The sequence below is a fragment of the Chrysochloris asiatica genome, unplaced genomic scaffold, assembly GCF_000296735.1.
Source record: "Chrysochloris asiatica unplaced genomic scaffold, ChrAsi1.0 scaffold00029, whole genome shotgun sequence".
Classification (NCBI taxonomy): Eukaryota; Metazoa; Chordata; class Mammalia; order Afrosoricida; family Chrysochloridae; genus Chrysochloris; species Chrysochloris asiatica.
The window spans coordinates 7246206-7267132 of NW_006408547.1; positions in this window are offsets into that span (position 1 = coordinate 7246206).

Below are 20927 nucleotides of genomic sequence, written 5' to 3' on the forward strand. Positions count from 1 at the left end.
GATCTGGTTATGTTCTTTTTGACGATGAATGCAACACCATTCCTTTTCAATTTGTCATTCCCTGCATAGTAAACCATGTGATTGTCAGATTGAAAATGGCTAATACCAGTCATTTTCAGCTCACTAATTCCTAAGATATCGATGTTGATGCGTTCCATTTCATTTTTGACAACTTCCAATTTTCCCAGATTCATACTTCACACATTCCACATTATGATTTTCAATGGATGTTTACAGCTGTTTCTCTTCATCTTGAGTTGTGGCAATAAAAGTACCAATTATTCTTTGTCCTTACTAACATTTAATATCTGTAATCTGTTTTTGATGTTAGCACTTTTAGTAGTTTTGGTGTGGGGCTTTGGAATAAAGCATGAGACCACAATGTCAGTTTGAACCACAAGTTCAGTAGCTCACACAAACCAGCCACTCCATGGAAACCATATATATGGTCACTATCAGTTGGGACCAACTCCATGGCATTTAACAGCAACAACAAAGTACGCAACTAAAGAGTTCTATTAACACAATAGGATAAGCTCTAGTCTCCTAACCAAGAGGTCAGCAATTCAAACCTATTAGCCACTCTTGCAGGAGAAAGATGAGACTTTCTGCTTTCATAAAAATGTATAGCCTCAGAAAACCTACACAGGGTTGCTGTGAGTCAAACTCAACTCAGTGGTAGGTAGTGAGTGTTGAGTGTTGAGTACTAAAGGTGGTTGACTCAAACTTGCTAGTTACTACGTGGGAGAAAAGAGCTAGCCACCTCCTCCTATAAAGATTCCAGTCTAAAAAACTCTATGGGGCAGTTCTACTTTATCCTATAGGTTCACTATGAGTAAGGATGAACTCAGTGGCCCACAATGCCTACTACTAATTGAGATGTATGTCTTCTATAACTTTCTTTTATATATATTCTGAATCCAGTTGATGGTTATCCTATGTAATTCAAATGCTGTTTTATAATAATAAGAAAACTTTAATTATAATTAAATTAAATGATCAGTTTTTATGTGATTAGTGCTCTTGTGGGAACTCCAGGTAATTTTGGAGTCATGGTATGGCACTGTACAATAAGCACTGGACTGCTGTCCACAACATCAGCAGTTGAAACCCACCAGCTGCTACTCAGAAACCCCATACAGGGTCGCTAGGGGTTGGAACTGACTCGACAGGGCACTTAAAAACAAAAAAAATGAACAATTTTTGCCTAACTTAAAAGCAAAATTTATTCTTAAGCTTCCTTTTAGAAATCATAAGGTTTTCTGGTTTACTTTCACGCCTATGAGCTCAGGTGTATTTTTTGAGCATGGTTGAGGTTGTTGTCTTTTCTTAAAATCTTGCATGTGACGATGTGAATATCAAATTGTTTCAGTATCATTTGATAAAAGGACAACACTTTTCCATTGGATTACTTGGATATTTTCTCAAAACTAATTGGGCATATAGATGAGTCTATCTTTAGTAATATTCTGTAGTTTTTAGTGTAAAGGTCTTGCCTTGTTATTGCTATCACTTCCTAAATATTTTTGTTTTTATGTTACTGTAAATGGTTTTGATTTTATCATCTAAGTGTTTCTTGTTTGTATTTTAAAATAGTTTTACTTTTTCCATTATAAATGTGGGACAGGGCAACCCTAGTAAATTGAAATATTTGTTTTAGAATTTGTGTGTTTGATTGTTTATAATGTTTATTTTTCGGTGCATTTCTTAGGAATTTTGCCTAAGTAATCATGTCATTTGTAAATAGAGACACTTTTTCTTTTCAGACATATACATATTGTTAGCATTTATTTTGTCATTAATTTGATTATTCTCTTCTTCCCAAATTGCAATCAGTGAGACTTCTAGAACATTGCTTCCTAGAAATAGTGGTAATAGGATTCCTTGTTATGTCATTATTTTTAGAGGGAAATTGTTCCATGATTTCGCTGATGGTGTTAGCTATAGAAGTATCTATTGTTAATGTTCTTTGTCAGAGATTTTATCCTGGATGTATGTTAATTTTTTAAAATGCTTTTTTAGTATTAATTAAGCTAATCACATATATTTCTGTTTCTAGCTGAATGATTTTCAAATGTTAAATTAAGCTTGCATTCCCAGGATGAACACATATTTGGCATGATGGCTGCTATCCAGAGGTTCAGTATTTTAAATCCATCAGTCACTCCATGGGAGAAAGATGAGGATTGTAAAGAGATACAATCCTGGGAACCCTATTGGAGCAGTTCTTCTGGCCCTATAGGGTTGTTGTTGTTGTTAAGTACCATGGAGTTGGTTCCGACTCATAGTGACCCTGCATAGGGTTTCTGAGGCTGCAAACCTTTACGGGAGCAGAAATCCTCATCTTTCTCCAGTGGAACAGCTGGTAGTTTCAAACTGCCGACCTTGAGATTAGCAGCCCGATTGATAACCTGATAGGAGTAGGAATTAGCTGGATGGTAGTGGATTTGGGTTTTGGTTTTTTTACTCTTTTTTTATGTTTTGTTAGATGCAATTGGGTATATTTGTTGAAGATTCTTATAATTATGTTCAGAAGGATATTGATCTGCAGTTTTCTTATCCTGTCATTTCTTTGTCAGAGTTTGCCATCCACTTATCCTGGCCTCTAAAATAGGCTTTGAAATCTTTCTTCATCTGAAAGATCTCATGTATGATTGGTATTAGGTTTATGCTATTCTTCATTTTATCATCTGTGCCTGTAATTTTATTTGTAGAAATAAAATACTTCTTTAAAGTACAAATTCAACTTCTTTAATAGATCTATGATAATTTGAGTTTTCTATACCCTCTTTGTTTTGGTAAGTTGTCAAATAATTTTTCCATTTTGTATGAATTATTGAATTTATTGACTTTGATTCTTCATAACATATGCCTACCATCTAAAAATATGTAGTGGAATATGTAGAAATATTTTGTTTCTGGCATTGGTAATTTATATTTTATTTCTTTCTTTACTTCACCCTGTCCCCTCATCCTCTCTGGGTGGGTACAGTTCTATGATTGTGCTATGTCCATTTCTTTCTTCAGTTCTACCCATTTTTCTTTGATATTTTAAGTTACTGAATTTACCAAATATAGGGTTTCTATGTCTTATTGACTGATTTATTTTATCATGATTGTACATATGTTTTTTTCATTCTGCTTGTTTTTTTCTTGAGGTCTACTTTGTCAGACATCATTATTTTCACATTCACTATTTATGTTCACTATTATTACTTTTAATTTAAACTTTTGTTAAATATGTGATGTTGTTGTTGTTGTTAAGTGCCATCGAGTCGGTACTGATCCATAGTGACCTTATGCATAGCAGAACGAAACACTGCCCAATCCTGGGCCAACCTCACTACTGTTGCCACGCTTGAGTCCATCGATGCTTGCTACTTGGCTAATCCATGTCGTTGGGTGTCTTCCTCTTTTTCTCTGACCCTCCACCTTCCCAAACATGATCTCCTTCTCTATCCACTGGTCTCTCCTGACAATATGTCCGAGGTATGAGAGACAAAGTTTGCCCATCTTGGCCTCCAAGGAGCACTCTGGCTGCATTTCTAGGTTTTCATTATATACAGCTGCTGAGTCCATGAAAACGTTTTTTCCCCAGTTTTTAGTTTCTAGTACTATGCTTTCTTTTTTGTGATCCTTCTTTATATTTTTATTCTTACTTAAATTGCCCATTTGTTTACAAATGTTGTCCATCTTTTTCACTAGATACTTTAATATATTTATAATTTTTATCTTTAAAATACCAGCTGAGTATTTTAAGATTGATGCCATTTCTAAGTCCACTTTTGTTCACTGGTTGTATTTCTGGCTTCTTCATGTTTCTTATTTATTTTGTTGTATGTATTTATCTTATTGTAAGAGAAATGTAAAATCGAAGGGCATAATATTTATACCAGGAAATGTGTCTTCACTTCCTTTTTCAGGTCCCGAGTGTGTAGAATGAATCCACATTCTAAATTAACTACTTCTGAGCTTAGTCAAAGCTTTTATCTCTTTCTTTATTTTAAGATTCATCGCATTAATAATAGCTTTGAATGATGTGAAGGAGCAATTTTGATATTCCCCTTAACTTTCCTTAGAATCTAAACTATAAAAGCAAGATATGGGAGACCTCACTGAGCAGCATATCCAGCAACTTTCTAAACTATTTGAGACCTTTTTCTTCTTTAAAACTAGGCTACCAACTTTGGAGTAGCTCAGGAGTTGGCTTTGCCTCCAGTTCTGTTAACAGCTTTGTGTCTATGTTTGAGACATGCTTCTCATTCCTCTATCCTGCCCCAGTTTTTATACTCAGCAAAGGTAGGGGTGCCTCAAAGGACTCTACTGCTTTTCTCTTGCTCACTTCTAAGTATTTAATGACTGCTGTGCTCTAGATAAGCACTGGACTACAGCCACAAGGTCTCAAATCCACCAGCTGTTTCCAAGAGAGGAAGATGACGCTTTCCGTTCCTGTAAAGATTTATAACCTCTAGAACCCTGGTAGGGTCACTCTGAGACGGAATCATCTGATGGTAGTGGGGTGGTTTTTGTTTTTTCAGTCTTGGAGAATTCTCCACCGGGGACTCTCCCTAAGTTCTTCTGACCAGACTCTGCATTTTAGAACACAGATCTTATGCATTTCACCAAAATTAGATAAATAAATAAACTGCTTTCTAGCTGACTCCCAGCCCAGGGTGATCAAATGTCTGTCAGAATAAACTGTGTTCCTTAGAGTCTTCAGTGCTGGGATTTTGGGGAAGTAGATTGATAAGCTTTTTATTCTGAGCCACATTAAATCAGTGGAAATAGCTGAGGGTGGAGTTAAGTAGACTCATCATTTGTCTGAAGTTTCTCTGGCCTCCAGTCTCTCAGTTCTGCCTTCTAAGCCTTATATATTTTTGTGTTATGGTTTTTTGGTTCTTCTTACTCTCGTGACACATTTTTTTTTTGTCTTCTAGGCATGGAAGCCTCCTTGTTCCTAAGAAATAGTCATCACTTTTTTCATTTTGGTTCAACTCTGTTATGAGTTAAACAAATAAACAAATCTACATTTTGTTGTTGTTTTGCCTTAACTGTTCTGTTCTTAGAATTAGGATGGAAGCTCCTGTCTCATGCAGTTTCTGCACCCTAACTGAATGTCATGGTGTCTGATTTTCTACAAATCCTTATTCAGATTTTGTATTTTGAGCTATAAAAATGATATTTATCTCCACCATGTAAAACGGTGTCCTGGAAAACAAATTCATTATCATTTAAAGACAGAATCTAAGAAAGATAAATATCCTGCTCAACAGCTGCTATACCATATGGCAAAAGTTTAATAATGAGCACAGTGTAACACAGAAAAACTTAGTTTAATAACTATAGTCCTCCATTTCAAGTTCCTTAGAAAGTCATTCACTAGACACTGAGTAGAAACTAGAGCTAGGTTCACCATATAGAGACTATCTTAACTATACAACCTTATAGGTTTCTAAATTTAGAAATCTGTTTATATAGCCCATCTGTTTCATTTCCTTGCATTCATTTAATTTTTGTTTTCCTTTTTGTTTTTTCCTACCTTCCTGCACATGCTCTGAAACTAAACTACCTCTTGAAAACTTGTAAGGCAGCCACTTCATGCCTTTGTAGCCTCCCCATTTTAGGTAGCCAATGTGTAAGTTGCCTGTTCTTATGAACCCTTTGTACAGAGGTGATAGATGTGATCCTTGATGTGAAGACTAGATGTGATCCTTGATGTGAAGACTCCTTGCCTCTCAGTTGGTGTTTTGAGCTACTACATCCATAAGTATAGGTCTAATTAATCAAATCGTACAACTTATACTTGTTTCCTTTATCAAATTTCTTTATCTTCCTCTCTTCAAGTTTTGAACATCAAGTCATCAAAGATAGGTCAAATAGGTACTCTCTGCAAGTTTGGTCTTTCTTGTACATCTCTCCTCACTTCATGTCAGCTGGATGCTTCATTGTCGGCTTTAGCTCTCCATGACGAGGTCCTTGTCCATGGACCCAGGAGTCTTCATGTCTCACCACACTTAGGGCCAGCCATCCCTTCCTTTTCTCTCTCTTATCTCCAGATCTACAGGAGTCATCATTTAGTTTTTAAAATAAAAAATAAACACACTTTTAAAGTGAAGTAAAATACAAAGTTAAATATAACACTAAAAGTAAAATTCCAGGGCCTCTAAGATAAACTTAAGAAATATCACAAATCTAGAATCTTGAGTTAGTTATATTTGAATGTCTAACATTTGTATAATACTAAAGAGTATTTATAATGTAAGCTATACTACAACTCGAAACACAAGGAGCTCTGGTAGCGCAGTGATTATGAATCGGGCTGTGAACCTTAAGGTCAGCAGTTCGAAACTACCAGCTGTTTCGTGAGAGAAAGATAAGGTATTCTGCTCCCGTAAAGATTTACAGCCTTGGAAACCCTGTATGGGGTCTCTATGAGTTGGAACCGACTCCATGGCACATAACAACAACAACAACAGCTCAAAACACAGGAACAATGTTTGGTTACTTCTGTATTATTCTGAACCTGTCTCTGAATGTGACTTTCTGATTTAGTAAGGAATAGTTGGATGCTATCAATTTTTTTACAAATGGACTTTTGTAGTAGATGTGGTCAGCACCAACACTGGATTCTGCTGCCCTAAGTGCACATATGACTGTCTTGGCTGATGATGTCCAACAAAACGATTCCCATAACGATCCCTCCTTTGTTGTTGTGTGTAATCGAGTCGGTTCCAACTCATAGCGACCCTTTATAAGGTTTCCAAGAGTAACTGGTAGGTTTGAACTGCTAACCTTGTTGTTATCAGTCTAGAAAGAGAGAAACTAAACATGACACGGAGAAATTTCTGTTCAATTGCTAAAACAAAAGGAAAAAGTATTTGCCAATGAGAAAAAATAAAAACTATATAAAACACTAATTCAGCATTGCCCCAAGAGCTATAGAAAATTAACAGTGAAAACAAATATACACCTGATTGCAAAATAATTAAAAATAAATCATAGCTAATTTAACATGTATGGAATGCCAATAACTTACTTAAATAATTGTTGTTTTAAATACGAGTCAGTTTTGACTCACAGTGACCCTGTATAGCGTTTCTAAGGAGTGGTCTTGCGGTCCAATGCTTTATCCTACAGCGCCACACCAGTACTACGCAAATATACTTACATAAAGAGCTCATAACACTTGAAAACATGGAATATATGATTGGTGCGAAACTTACAAAAAGGTTTTTAAAGATATTAGTTCAGAATTGGAGGAGACTTCCAAATGACCTTGCTTTTATATCCTGTGAAGTTATCGTATCATTTTATTTTTTCAAATTAGAGACAGCTTTTCTTCAATCAATTTCTTTGAGAAAAATAAATGAAACTCAGTCTTTAGAACTTTTTATCAGGACTATTATTTATCATTTCTTGACTGTCTCATTTTGCCTTAAAACATCTATGTGCACAAGTGAGGGATAGATGTAATCGTCATTCTGTCTGACTTTACTTTATTTATAGGAAACCTTTGGCACAGCGAACTTTAGCAATTCAAAAGTGTTGAAGTGTGTAGCTGGGACCTGATTCCAAGTTTTCTGACTTAACACCTTTTGTTATTCTTAGCATAGAATATGGTTATAATCTGATAGATTTATTTTTTTAAAAATAAGCACAAATAATGTAAATGTATATAGTAGAATGGACAGCTACATAAAGAATAATACTAACATGCAAGTCTTGTAAAGTTAAAAACAGATTATTTAATTAAAGATAATGGGATGCTTAAAGCATTCGGTTTGTTTTAACCCATGGGAAATGGTTGCTTCTTGCCAACACCAATACCAGTAATTTCCCAGTAGTCCTTTCTACATGCAAAAGTATGTAAGTGGTCATTTTCAAAGCCTATCGCCTAGAGTCTTGTAAGACACAAGAATGTGTCCTCTGTGAATTTGAACACAGTATTACTATTGTAGAGTCCTGGTGTGGTGGCATAGGATTAACGCTGGACTTCAGGGTCAGTTTGAACAGCAAGGTCGGTGGTTGAAACTCACCAGCCACTCCTCAGAAACCCTATACAGGGTCACTCTGCATTGGAACGGACTTGACAGCACTTAACAACAATAACAAATTATTGTACAAGAGGCCTTCTAATCCTTCTCTTTGTGCAAGACCTAATTAAAATGTTAATTTGGCTACTAAATATGTCTGAATTCCTCTAGGATGCATTTCCCCATATCTTTTCTAGTGTATTTCTTTCATACATGTAATAGAAGCCTGGTAATATTTGTATTAGAATTATTTGCTTCTTACACATATTTTATCAAACAGACTTAAAATTTCTAGATTGAGCTAATTTGTTTTTTAGAACTCAGCTTTGTATCTGATACATGGTAATTGTTTATTTTCACATTATTGAACAATAGTCTTTTTCAGTGTATCTTGATTCCGTGAGTAGTGCATCTGGGTCGAAATGATCTGAATAAGTGTCTAATGCCCAAATCCATTTTGGGGTATAGATGCTGAATTTTACATGGTCTTCAGAGTGATTTTTAATGTGGGGTCTGGATTTTCAATTCACTGATTGGCTCTAGACCACCAACACTGACAGTGGATTATATTAACTCTTTATACTACACATAATCCATTTGTTATGTTTCTGGCTTGATATGGTGAGGAAAATTATACAGATTTTGCAGCTAAAAATACAGCAATTTAATTTAATATAATAGAGAATGTAATTCAATAATAAATATGGTTTTTAAATATATATAGTTGCTTTGCTACTGGGCTAAAATCAACCATTACCATATAGACTTTTTCCAAAAGGGGGTATATAAAGAATGCCAGCAAATTCATGAAGCATAAAGTAACATTTCTTCTTTCTTTTATAAATCAGAAAAGAAAATTCAATAAGAAAAGCTTAAAACTGTCAAATCAAGCAAAACATTATGATTAAAAGGATGGCCTGTCTTTACCATCCCCATCCAGGCTTTATGAACTGAGGCCTCAGGTTCAGAGCATTTTCTGATAATGAAGGTTAGGAACCAGGTCTCTCTCTCTCGATTTCTTCTTGTCAGAGAAGTTTTCCTTCTTGTTCTGAACTCATGTAACTTTCTCTGTTCACATGACTACCCATATGTACTTAATTGTGCTGAATTAATCTTGTAGCTAGGGGGGAAGTGGGTCACAGGATACTTACGCTATCTGAACCTAAACAAAGTCACCCTCTTCTTACCCCTTTGCTCTAATTTCCATGTAGTCTATCACACACAATCCTTTGGTTTATCTGCATAAACCCCAGTCCCAAATTCCTCTTTGTTCTCTTTGGTGCATTGAAGAGCATGCATGGAAGTGACTAAATGTTTTATCTGTGGTTGGAAACATTTTGGGAGATGTCTTGCTCTATTTATCTCATCTTAATTATTGCAGTAAAAACCTGTGACCACCTGTGGCATAGTGAATAATGTAACACAGAGGTGGAGAACTTTTTTTCAGCCAAAATTTATAGCGTCATTTTCGGGCCATACAAACTTATCAACTTAAAAATTAGCCTGCTGTATATTTGGTCAAACATTTAATTAATGTACCACTAATGTGACGGAAAAAATCCTGGTGTGGTGCTGTGGGTTAATGCGCTGGACAGCAAAGTCATTTTGAACCTCAAAGTTGGTGGTTCAAGCTCACCAGCTGCTCCTTGGAAACCGTGTACAGGGTTGCTATGGGTGGGAACCAGCTCTAAGGCACTCAACAATAAAAACAATGTGATGCCTGGAACTGCGGTTGTCTTGGCAGAGCCAGACCAAAACCAAAGCATTAATTTACCCAAAATTATGGCTTTATACAGACCATGAGCTGGATGCTCCCCACCCCTGATATTTTAATGTGTCTTTGAAGTCCTGGTGTGGCACTGTGGGTTAATACACTGAGCTGCAAGATCAGTTTGAACCCCAAGGTGGGCAGTTCAAGCTCAACAGCTGCTCTTCAGAAGCCTATACAGGGTCACTATGAGTCAGAACCAATTGGATGGCACTTAGCAACAAGTCTAATATTAGTTTTTGTAACATCCACCTAACAACTTTTTACTAGGTGGGTCTGGGTAAATGAAAGTGGGAGAAGAGACTTGTAGGATGGCATAACTCAGCTGTGGGTGTTGACAGAGTTCATTGTAATGGTAAAAACTACCATCAGAGAAGAAGATCTAGGAGTGGCGTGCTTTCTTTAAACCCAGAGATCCCTCTGCATTGACCCTCCTCAACCCAGGGCAGAAAGCTGTGACACTGGACAAGAGACAGAGGACCAATAAGCAGAGCACGAGACACAGTGATGAACATCTCAATCCATGGAACAAGCAAAGCTGAGTGACTTCGGGCAGGAGGCCTCCTTGCAGAGTGGGGTGCATTCTGATAATTAAGGGGACTAGGTTTCCAAGTCACAGAGTGAGAGCTAATAGCCTTGAATCTAAAGCTTATGGTAGAATGGTGTGTCTTGTGGGCATGTGTCAAAACCCTAAAATAGCTTTGTAGCATTGTTCAGGCAGAGAGAGGCCTGCCTGCAGGGATGGTTGAGGAGAGGCTATCCTGACTGGCATAACTGTGCCCTGACCATTTCTGACCCTGAACTGTTAGCTGTCGACGTCCCTAGTGAGCCCCATAAATATGAGTGTGGTGTGGAACCCAGGTGAGTAGAGAGTGCCATGGGAGGGATGGTTTGGTGTCATTTATTTTTGCACCCTGCAAGGTTGGTTTAAACAGTAAGGTTGGTGGTTCAAGCTCACCAGCTGTTCCTTAGAAACCCTTGCAGGGCTGCTGTGAGTCAGAACAGACTCAATGGTATGTAAAAACAATAACAAAAATGTTTGCACCACCCCAATGCACAGTCCTGGTGTGGCGCTGTGGGCTAATGCATCAGACTGCAGATTCGTTTGAACTGCAAGGTCGGTGGTTCAGGCTCACCAGATGCTCCTTGGAAACCCTATACAAGGTCGCTATGAGTCGGAATCGACTCGATGGCACTTAACAACAACAACAATGCATAGTGTGATCAGGGCTCTGATCCAAAGAGTCCTACACTATTTCATGTGATTTATTTTACTCTGTAAATGTCCACTAAGAAATAAATAGGATTATAAATATTGTTTGTATTTGTTGTTACATACAATCGAGTCAGTTCCGACTCATGGCAACCCTGTATAGGATTTCCAGGAGCAGCTGTCAGTTTGAGTTTGAACTGCTGACCTTATGGTTCAAACTGACCTTGTTGTCCAGTGCCTTATCCCACAATGACACACCGGACTCCAAATGCTTATATTTAGGTATATTATAGTTTTGTATATTAATTTCCAGTATTTATTCAAAGTTTTAACTTAATATATGACTTTGGTGTTTTAAGTAATTAAATGAGAATACATTATGTAGAAACAGAAAATCAAAGTATTAATTTCCCAAAATTATTAGGATGGTATTATAAAAACATTTAGTATTTCTTTAGAGTATTATTACATTGTACAAAATGTCCTCACATCATCACATCTTTTTAACTTCTCAATAGCTCTGTGATTTGATGTTGTTGTTAAGCACATATGAGGCAGTTCTGAGTTACAGTGACCCTGTATACGGTTTCCAGGGAACAGCTGATGAGTTTGAACTGCCGACCTTGCGGTTCAAACTTACCTTGCCGTCCAGCGTATTAACCTGCAGCCCCACACCATGATGCCAACTCTGTGATTAGCATAGCTAATATTATTGTATAAGGAAAGAGAGATTCAGAAACAGTTCCAAGATCTCAAAACAGTAATTCATTAGCAACTAAAATGCTAAAGTTTTTAATTCTGTGCTCATTTATTTCATCATTACATTGATTATTCAGTTTTGTGTGGTATTCTTTAAGTCTATCATCTACCAAACAACAAAAATTAGGCATCAAATCAGATGTTCTATTATTCTACTAAGTTGAGTGATAATATAAAAAGTAGCAATATTAAAATTAGTCAAATCAATCATTGTGTATTCTAGTATTGTGAGATTTTTCAGAGTTATCTAGACCCTGTGACTTCAACACTGGGCTCAAATATAACAATTGTGAGGATGACACACACTAGGCAGTGCTTTGTTCTGTTGTTCATATAATAGCTATGATTTTGTATTGACTTAACGGCGCATAAAAACAATAACAAAAAGAGAACTAAAGAGGGAAAAGGTGACTTTATTTATGTATTCATTATATTTATTAAATCATTTCCTCACCTAATGCTTAATAATGAGTCCTGGTTTAGCACTGCAGGTTAATGTGCTGGACTGAAAGATCGGTTTGAACTACAAGGTTGGTGGTTCAATCTCGTTAGCCATTCCTCAGAAACCCTATACAGGGTTGCTCTGGGTTGGACCCAACCGAGGGCACTTAGCAACAAAACAAAACCAATTCCCCTCCATCCTTACAAGGATTTCACTTAGTTTCTGAAGGAAGGGTCTATTTATACTTAAAAGAAGACCTGTTGGCCCTTCCCAGGTCAATTTCTGTGTCATTGGGCTGACATTCAGTGGACCAAGTGTCTTTCTCTCAGGGGTCTTTTCCTCGGGTTAGGCTAGGTGAGCCATGGCTGAATTTGTTCTCTCTCTCTAGCCTCTGTGGTGTTTCTTGGCAAATTTTGTCCTCCTTTGCTTGCTGATCCAGTGCTCAACAAACAGTTTGGACAAACTCTAGGCCAGTGGCAGCTAGGCCAACCTAATATTTCTGGAGCAAAACTCATAAGCAACCTCTGTATGATTTATGCCCAGGTCTGTGTTCCATTGCCATTCTCGTGCCCTGAGATGCCATGGTGTCTGTGTCCTGAGCCTGTTCACCATCACCATCTTCTAGTCTCATGGTTTCTTCCACTTCCATCACGGCTGTAATTTTACTGCCTCTAAGTTCTGTTGTGCTGAAGATCCTTCCTATCAGTCTTTAAAATGTCAACTCAGTGAGTGTCACCAGCTCAGCGAAGAGCCCTTGACCTGCATTATAGCTCTTCTAGGAGTTTCTCAGGCTGTGCTCTTCTCCTGGCTCTCATAAATTAGGAAATCCTCAAGTGTCTTTGAGACTGACCACTCTTACAGGAACACCCCTGGTCATTTTCAGAGCTTTACTAACCAGTTAATCCCTTCACTGGGTCATTAACTGTCCAATTCCATTGGGTGGATCTGTAAACCTCTTAAGTGGATAGTAAAATGGCCAGTTCCTGCAAGACACTTAGGAGAATAGTAAATTGACCAATCTGCTCCCAAGTTTGAGGCCTAATTATTCCTTTGGATATAGTTACAAACCTAGAGCCAGAAAGGTCCAGAGATAACTCATTGTGGCGCAAGTGGTACAAATTATTCAACTAACCAAAAAGTTGGCAGTTAATACCCACCATTAATAAGCTCTGGTAGCATAGTGGTTGTGTGGATTATGACAAACTATGGACAACATTGAGAAGTATGAGTATTCCAGAACACTTAATTGTACTTCTAAGAAATCTGAACCTAGAAGAAGAAGCAGTTTTTCGAACAGAACATGGGAACACTGAATGTTTTAAAATTGGAAAAGGTGTTGAGCAAATAATACGAGAAGCTGGGTTCTACGAAGAAAAACGTGGCATCAGGATTGGAGGAAACTCATTAACAACCTGCGATATGCAGATGATACAACCTTGCTTGCTGAAAGTGAAGAAGATGAAACATTTACTTATGAAGATCAAAGAGCACAGTCTTCGATATGGATTACATCTCAATGTCAAGAAAACAAAAATCCTCACCACTGGACCAATAAACAACATTCTTATCAATGGAGAAAAGATTGAAGTTGTCAAGGACTTCATTGTTCTTGGATCAACTATCAACACTCGCGGAAGTAGCAGTCAAGAGATCAGACGACGTATTGCACTGGGCAAATCTGCTGCACAGGAACTTTTTAAAGTATTGAAGAGCAGAGATGTCAGCTTGAGGACTAAGGTGCGCCTGACCCAGGCCATTGTGTTTTCAATAGCTTCATATGGATGCGAAAGCTTGACAGTGAATAAGGAAGATTGTAAAAGAATTGATGCCTTTGAGTTGTGGTGTTGGAGGAGAATACTGAAAGTGCCATGGACTGCCAAAAGAGCCAATAGATCTGTTTTGGAAGAAGTGCAGCCAGAGTGCTCCTTGGAGGCCAGGATGGCTAAGCTTCGTCTCTCCTACTTTGGACATATTGTCCGGAGGAAACAATTGTTGGAGAAGGATGTCATGCTGGGTAAGATGGAGGGTCAGAGAAAAAGAGGAAGACCTCTAACGAGATGGATTGGCCAGGTGGCATCATTGATGGACTCAAGTGTGGCAGCGGTAGTGAGGTTGGCCCAGGATCGGACATTGTTTCGTTCTGCTGTGCATGGGGTCGCTATGAGTCGGTTCCGACTCGATGGCACCTGACAACAACAACAACAACAAAGCATAGTGGTTACGAATCGGGCTGCTATCCTCATGGTCAGCAGTTCAAAACTACCAGCTGTTCCATGGGAAAAAGATGATGCTTTCTGCTCCCGTAAAGATTTACAGCCTCAGAAACCCTGTACAGGGTCACTATGAGTCAGAACTGACTCCACGGCACATAACAACAACAATAACAACCCACCATTAGGCACCTTAGAAGAAAGACATGGCTATCTTCTGAAATAAAATAATATAAAACAGTTCTAAGTAAGCTGCATACATAGGGTTACCAGGTGTAGGAAATGATTCAACAGTACCTTTTAAAATATATATATTGTCATTTAATAGCTACAAATACCCCATACTCTTAATTTTAAGTACTCTATTCTCTGAAAGCTAACCCACACTTGTTCAATTATGCTTAATGTATGTCAAACCTAATGGGACTTACCATTTTTTCAATCCTACTTGTATCTCTTGTACCTTCTTCTATTCAGCTTTATTTCAGTAGCCAGATATAATTCATTTACATTAACCTTTGTTCTGTTCTCTCTATTAACTTCTCTTGGTATTAATAATCCTAGTTAAAGAAAATCTCTACTATTCTATTGTGAGCCTTTATACTTTAATACAGCTGGAAAAGGTACTGATATTTGACACTAAAGCATCAGATAAAGTAGGAAAAATTTACACTTTATATTCAACCTCAGATTGTTTCAACACTTGCTTTTTTTTAATCCACCCATTATAAGTCTGAAGTTTTCCAAAATGGTAAAAGTTGTAAAATATATGTATCTATTTTAGCAGTGAGATTCTAAAACCAAAGCCACTGGTGTGAAGTTGATTCCACCTCATAGCAACTGTAAAGGACATAGAAGAACTTAGAGTTTCGAATCTAAATCATAGTGAGCATTCAGCCTCATGGTTCTCCCTTTGTGTGACTGTTGTGTTTGAAATGCTGACCTTATGATTATCAGCCCATGATTAACCAATGGCTCCAGTAGGATCCTTGTTCTCTGGCAGTGTATGCTATATCTGACATTCTTCACCAAACCCATAATTCAAATGTATCAATATATCTCCTGTCTTCCTTTTTCACGGTCCTATCAAGTTTTCACAGACCTATGAGGTGATTAGAAATATTACAGCATGGACCAGGCTTGGTTTGGTCCTTAAAGTGACATCTTTGCTCTTTAGCATTTTAAAGAGGTTTTTTGCAGCAGATTTTCCCAATGAATTATGTTCTTTAATTTTTGACTGCTACTTCTGTAAGTATTGACTATGGATCCTAAGAGAAAGAAATCCTTGACAACTTCAATTTTTCATTTGTTTTGTTGTTGTTGTTAAGTGCCATCGAGTTGATTCCAACCCATTGTGACCCTGTATAGGGTTTCCAAGGAGCAGCTGGTGATCTTGAACCACCGACCTTGCAGTTCAAACGACTTTTTATTTGTTTATCATGATGTAATTTACTGATCCAGTTATAAGGATTTTTGTATCTTTACACTGTGGTGCAATCCATACAGAAGGCTCTAGTCTTTGCTTTCAGGAAGTAAGGTTGTGTCATCTGCATAGTGCAAGCTGTTAATGAGTCTCCCACCAATCCTGATGTCAAGTTTGTCTTCATATAGCCCAATTTCTCAGAGTATTTTGTTAACATACAAATTGAATAAGTGTGATGAAAAGATGCAGCCTTTCTTAAGTGGATAGCAAAATGGTATGGATAGTAAAAAGGTATGTTTTACTCTCAATAAAATTAAAGCTCTAATGTTTGCATATAAGGGAAGTAGTTATCATGTTAGTAATACCTCTAACGATATAAACCCTGTCGCAAATTAGCCAGTAAACCTGTAGGAAGATACTGTATGATCAAATGTTTAATCATATAAATAGAATGTAAATGTATCACTGAGTACTGTTTTCTAGTGTATCAAAATTCTTTGACTTTATCATTCACTGTGCTGTCGTTATAAAGATGTGTGTAACAGGGAATGTGGCTACTGAAAGGAAGATAAACCTGGATGTTATTATAGTTTATGACTATTTAAAGAATTCAAATTTTTATCTGTCTCTCTCCTAATTTGACAAGCATAGTGCTAACATGAAGACTTTTCTCTGCACTATATGCAAACAGGGTAACTACAATAAAAGCCACTTTCAATTCTTGGAGGTAAATTCTTGAAAGTATATCTAGGTTTATAACAGTAATTGTGTTTACATTTTATGGTGCCTAGTATTGATAAAATGTTATTTCCCTATATTAAACAGATGAATCCATTAAAAAAAAAAAAAAAAAAAAACAAAAAAAAACAAAAAAAAAACCTTTCTTGATTGTAACCATACATTATCTCATTATTCTCTTTGAATGACTACCTCTTAGTAAATGTACAAGCTCCACATGAACACAATTGAATGTTGTAGAATTCCTATTCTCAAAATATTATTTGTAAATTCTTATAATTCACACAGTCAAATGCCTTGCATAATAAATAAAGCATCAACATTTCTGGTATTTTCTGCTTTCAGTGAGGATCCATCTGACCTCAGAAATGGCATTTCTCATTCCATGGCCTCTGGTCAATTTGGGTTGAATTTGTTGACACATCTCAGTTATTCTGTGAATTCCTTGAGCTTGTTTTTCGCTATCAGCTGAAAGTGCAGCTTGAATATCTTCCTTCAATACCATTGGTTCATGATAATATCTTCCTTCAATACCATTGGTGCATGATATTATCTTCCTTCAATACCATTGGTTCATGATAATATGCTACCTCCTGAAATAATTGAATATGGATCAATTCATTTTTATTAAGAATTAAAATTGTATTCATTTCATTTCTAATTTATTAAGTTCACTCTACTTTGAGTAGGCAGCTTTTCCCCAGCCATGCTTTCAGCATCTTCTAAATTAAATGGCTCATTTCCCCTTTCACCATACATATTCAGTCTGCATGCTGAGCACATAGTCCAAGAAACTGGATTATATGAAGAATATGGCATCAGGATTGGAGGAAGAATCAGTAACAACATTCATTATGCATATGATACAACCTTGCTTGCTGAATACAAAGAGGAATTAATATACTTACTGGTGAAGATCAAAGACCACAGGCTTCAGTCTGGGTTGCACCTCAATATAAAGAAAACAAAAAAACCTCACCACTGGACTGATAAATAACATCAAGATAAATGGAGAAAGATTAAAGTAGTCAAAAACTTTATCTTGCTCAGGTCAATCATCAACAGTCATGGAAGCAGCAGTCAAGAAATTAGGCATATTATATAAAGCAGATATGTACAAGACTTATTTGAAGTGTTTAAGAGCAAAGATGTGAGTTTGAGGACTAAGGTGAGCCTGACCCAAGCTCTGGTATTTCCAGTAACCTCATATGCATGTGAAAGCTGCAAAGTGACTAAGAAGACCATAGAAGTATTGATGTATTTGAGTTATGGTGTTGGAGAAGAATATTAAAAGTATTATGGACTGCCAAAAGAACAAACAAATCTATGTTGGAAGAAGTACAGCCAGAATGTTCCTTGGAGATCAAGATGGTCAGACTTCATTTTTCATACTTCAGACATATTAGCATATCAGGAGGGGCCAGTCCCTGGAGAAGGACATCGAGCTTGGTAAAGTGGAGAGTTAGAGAATAAGAAGCCTCCCAAAGAGACGGATGGGCCCAATGGCAGCAGCAATGGCTTCATGCAAAAATATGATAGTGAGGTTGGTGCAGAACCAAGCAGTGTTTTGTTCTGTTGTGCATAGTGTTGCTATTAGTCAGTACTGCCTTGATGGCACCTAACTACAGCAGTAATGTCAGATAAAGCTCTAGTGTTTTCATTAGCTTTTTGTTATCCAGAGACAGAATGCCAAGTTCTTGTTGTTGGTATGTCTTCGTGTGGAAGTCCTGCTGAAATCTGCCCAGCATGTGTTACCCTGCTGGCCTTTGAGATGCCTCTGGAAGAGCAAACCACCACAGTATACAAACTAACATGTAAATGGTGGCCAGTGAAGTCAGTCTCCAGTTACTGTTGTGACTTTAGTTGCATCTAGTAATTTCCTTTAATGGAGATCATGTTAATCATAACTTCTTAATGTCAAGCACAATGTAAAACATGTGAAACAGCAAGCACTACTTATTTGAATAATATATTATTCACCTTGGATATTAAAGCATATTTGCTAATATGTTTAAGTCTTTTGTTAACGATCCATTTTGCTTTCCTTGTGTATTACTCTAAATCACAATCACCTTGAAAGTTTCTCAAACCAAAGACAAAATAAAACTGTTACTGTATTCAATTTTAAAAGACCAATGTACATGAAAACTTATTTCAAATTAGCAGAATAAAATACATATTTTTATTTAATAAATCACACTGGAATAATATTTCTATTTTTGCTTAGCAATTTGTAATTTCTTTGAGAAATTTCTCTGCTACAAATCACGAAGGCAGAAAAACTATATTGGAAGCTTCCAGTTTATACATAATCTTAGTCAAGATGTACTTGTAGGCTGAAAAGTCCAGAATAAGGCCTTGACCATTTAGGGATATCACTGCAAATACCACTGCATTTGTTTAAAAGGCATACTAACTTTTACAATGTTTTTACAAGTTGATATCCCATTAGCTATATAAGACAAAAAAATTCTGTGAAATATTTCTATTTTTATGAAGAAGCATCAATTTATAGCATTATAATACCCATATAAAGATAAGATTTTATTTCAAACATATTATAGCATGGATTTAAATGATAAATTATTATAATATCTAAGTACTGAATTAATGTATTTATATATTGTACTTTATGTTTTTTCTAATGACACTTTTATGACTGCCTAATCTTTAAGTAAGAAAGCAAGTAAGAAATTTTATGGGGATATCTAAAATACAGTTCATATTGTATACATCATAAGATACTTGGAAAACCATGAACTATGCAATAAAGCTGCATTACTTTATCAGTCTCAATTTCAGAATGTAAAAGATTAGAATGTAATGAGATAGTGTAACCAAACATATCCAAAGTTTTAAAAATCAGACAGTTTTCAGCAATTTTTGTAGTGTTGGAAAATTTTTATGTTCATAAAAATGTTTTATTAGTGTTATAATAATTGTTGTTATTATGTGTTGTTGAGTTAGTTTTGACTTATAGTGACTCTGTATAGGGCTTCCAAGGAGTGACTGGTGGATTTGAATTGCTGACCTGTGGTTAACTGTTCAGTGCTTAGCCTTCAGTGACACACCTGGACTCTAAAAAGTCTTTAAGACTCTAATAAGTCTGAAGTTATTTCAAGCCATTTTTCTTCTTCTGTATACCATATCACTATTGACTCATATGCGTGTAAAAGTTGAATAATGAAAAACCACAGACATAGGGTTGGTATATTTGAATTGTGGTATTAGTGGAAGAGTTTGAATATACGGTGAAATAACAAAAGAATGAGGAAATTAGTTTAAAAATAAATGCAAACTGAATGCTCCTTAGAAGCTAGGATGACAGAAATTGTACTAATTTACTTGGACACCCCATCAAGAAAGATCAGTAATTAGAAAGAGAACTCAGATTTAGTAAAGTAGAGGACCCATAAAAACAATAGAGTCAAACACCAGTTGTAATGAAGATACTGCAAGATAGAGTAACATTTTCCTTTGTTATACATACAACCACAAGTTAGATCTGACTCAATTGCAACTAAAAAACTATCTGATCATAATTAAGTAAATGAATGTTGTTATTGTTGTTAGGCGCCATCAAGTCAATTCAGACATCCTGTTAACAACAGATTGAAATACTGCCCAGTTCTGTGCTATTATCATTATTGTTACATTTGAGTTCACTGCTGATGCTATCATGCTAATCCATCTTGTTGAGGGTTTTCTCTTTCTTGCTGGCCCTCCATTTTAGCAAGCATAATGTCCTTCTACAGGAACTGGTTCTTCCTGATAATCTGTCCAAAGTATGAGAGACCAAGTCTCACCATTCTTACTCCTAAGTCGCATTCTGACTATACTTCTTCCCACACAGATTTGTTTGTTCTTCTGACAGTCCATAGTACGTTCAGTATTCTTCCCATCTCCCTAATTCAAATGTGTCAATTCTTCTATGTTCGTCCTTAATCACTGTCCTACTTTCACATGCATATGAAACAACTGAAAATACCATGGCTTGGGTCAGGTACACCATAGTCCTTAAACTGATATCTTTGTTTTGGACACTTTATAAAAACATCTTGTGCAGCAGATTTGCCTATTGCAATACATCTTATGATTTCTTGTTTGCTTCTTCTATGAGTGTTCATTATGGATCCAAGCAAAATGAAGTCTTTGACTACTTCGATCTTTTCTCCATTTATCATGATGCTATTTATTGGTCCACTTGTGAGTATTTTTACTTTCTTTACATTGAGGTTGTATCATCTGCATACCACAGATTGTTAATAAGTCTTCCTCCAATCCTGATGCCACATTTTTTTCCCATGTAATCCTCCTTCTCAGATTATTTATTCAGCACAC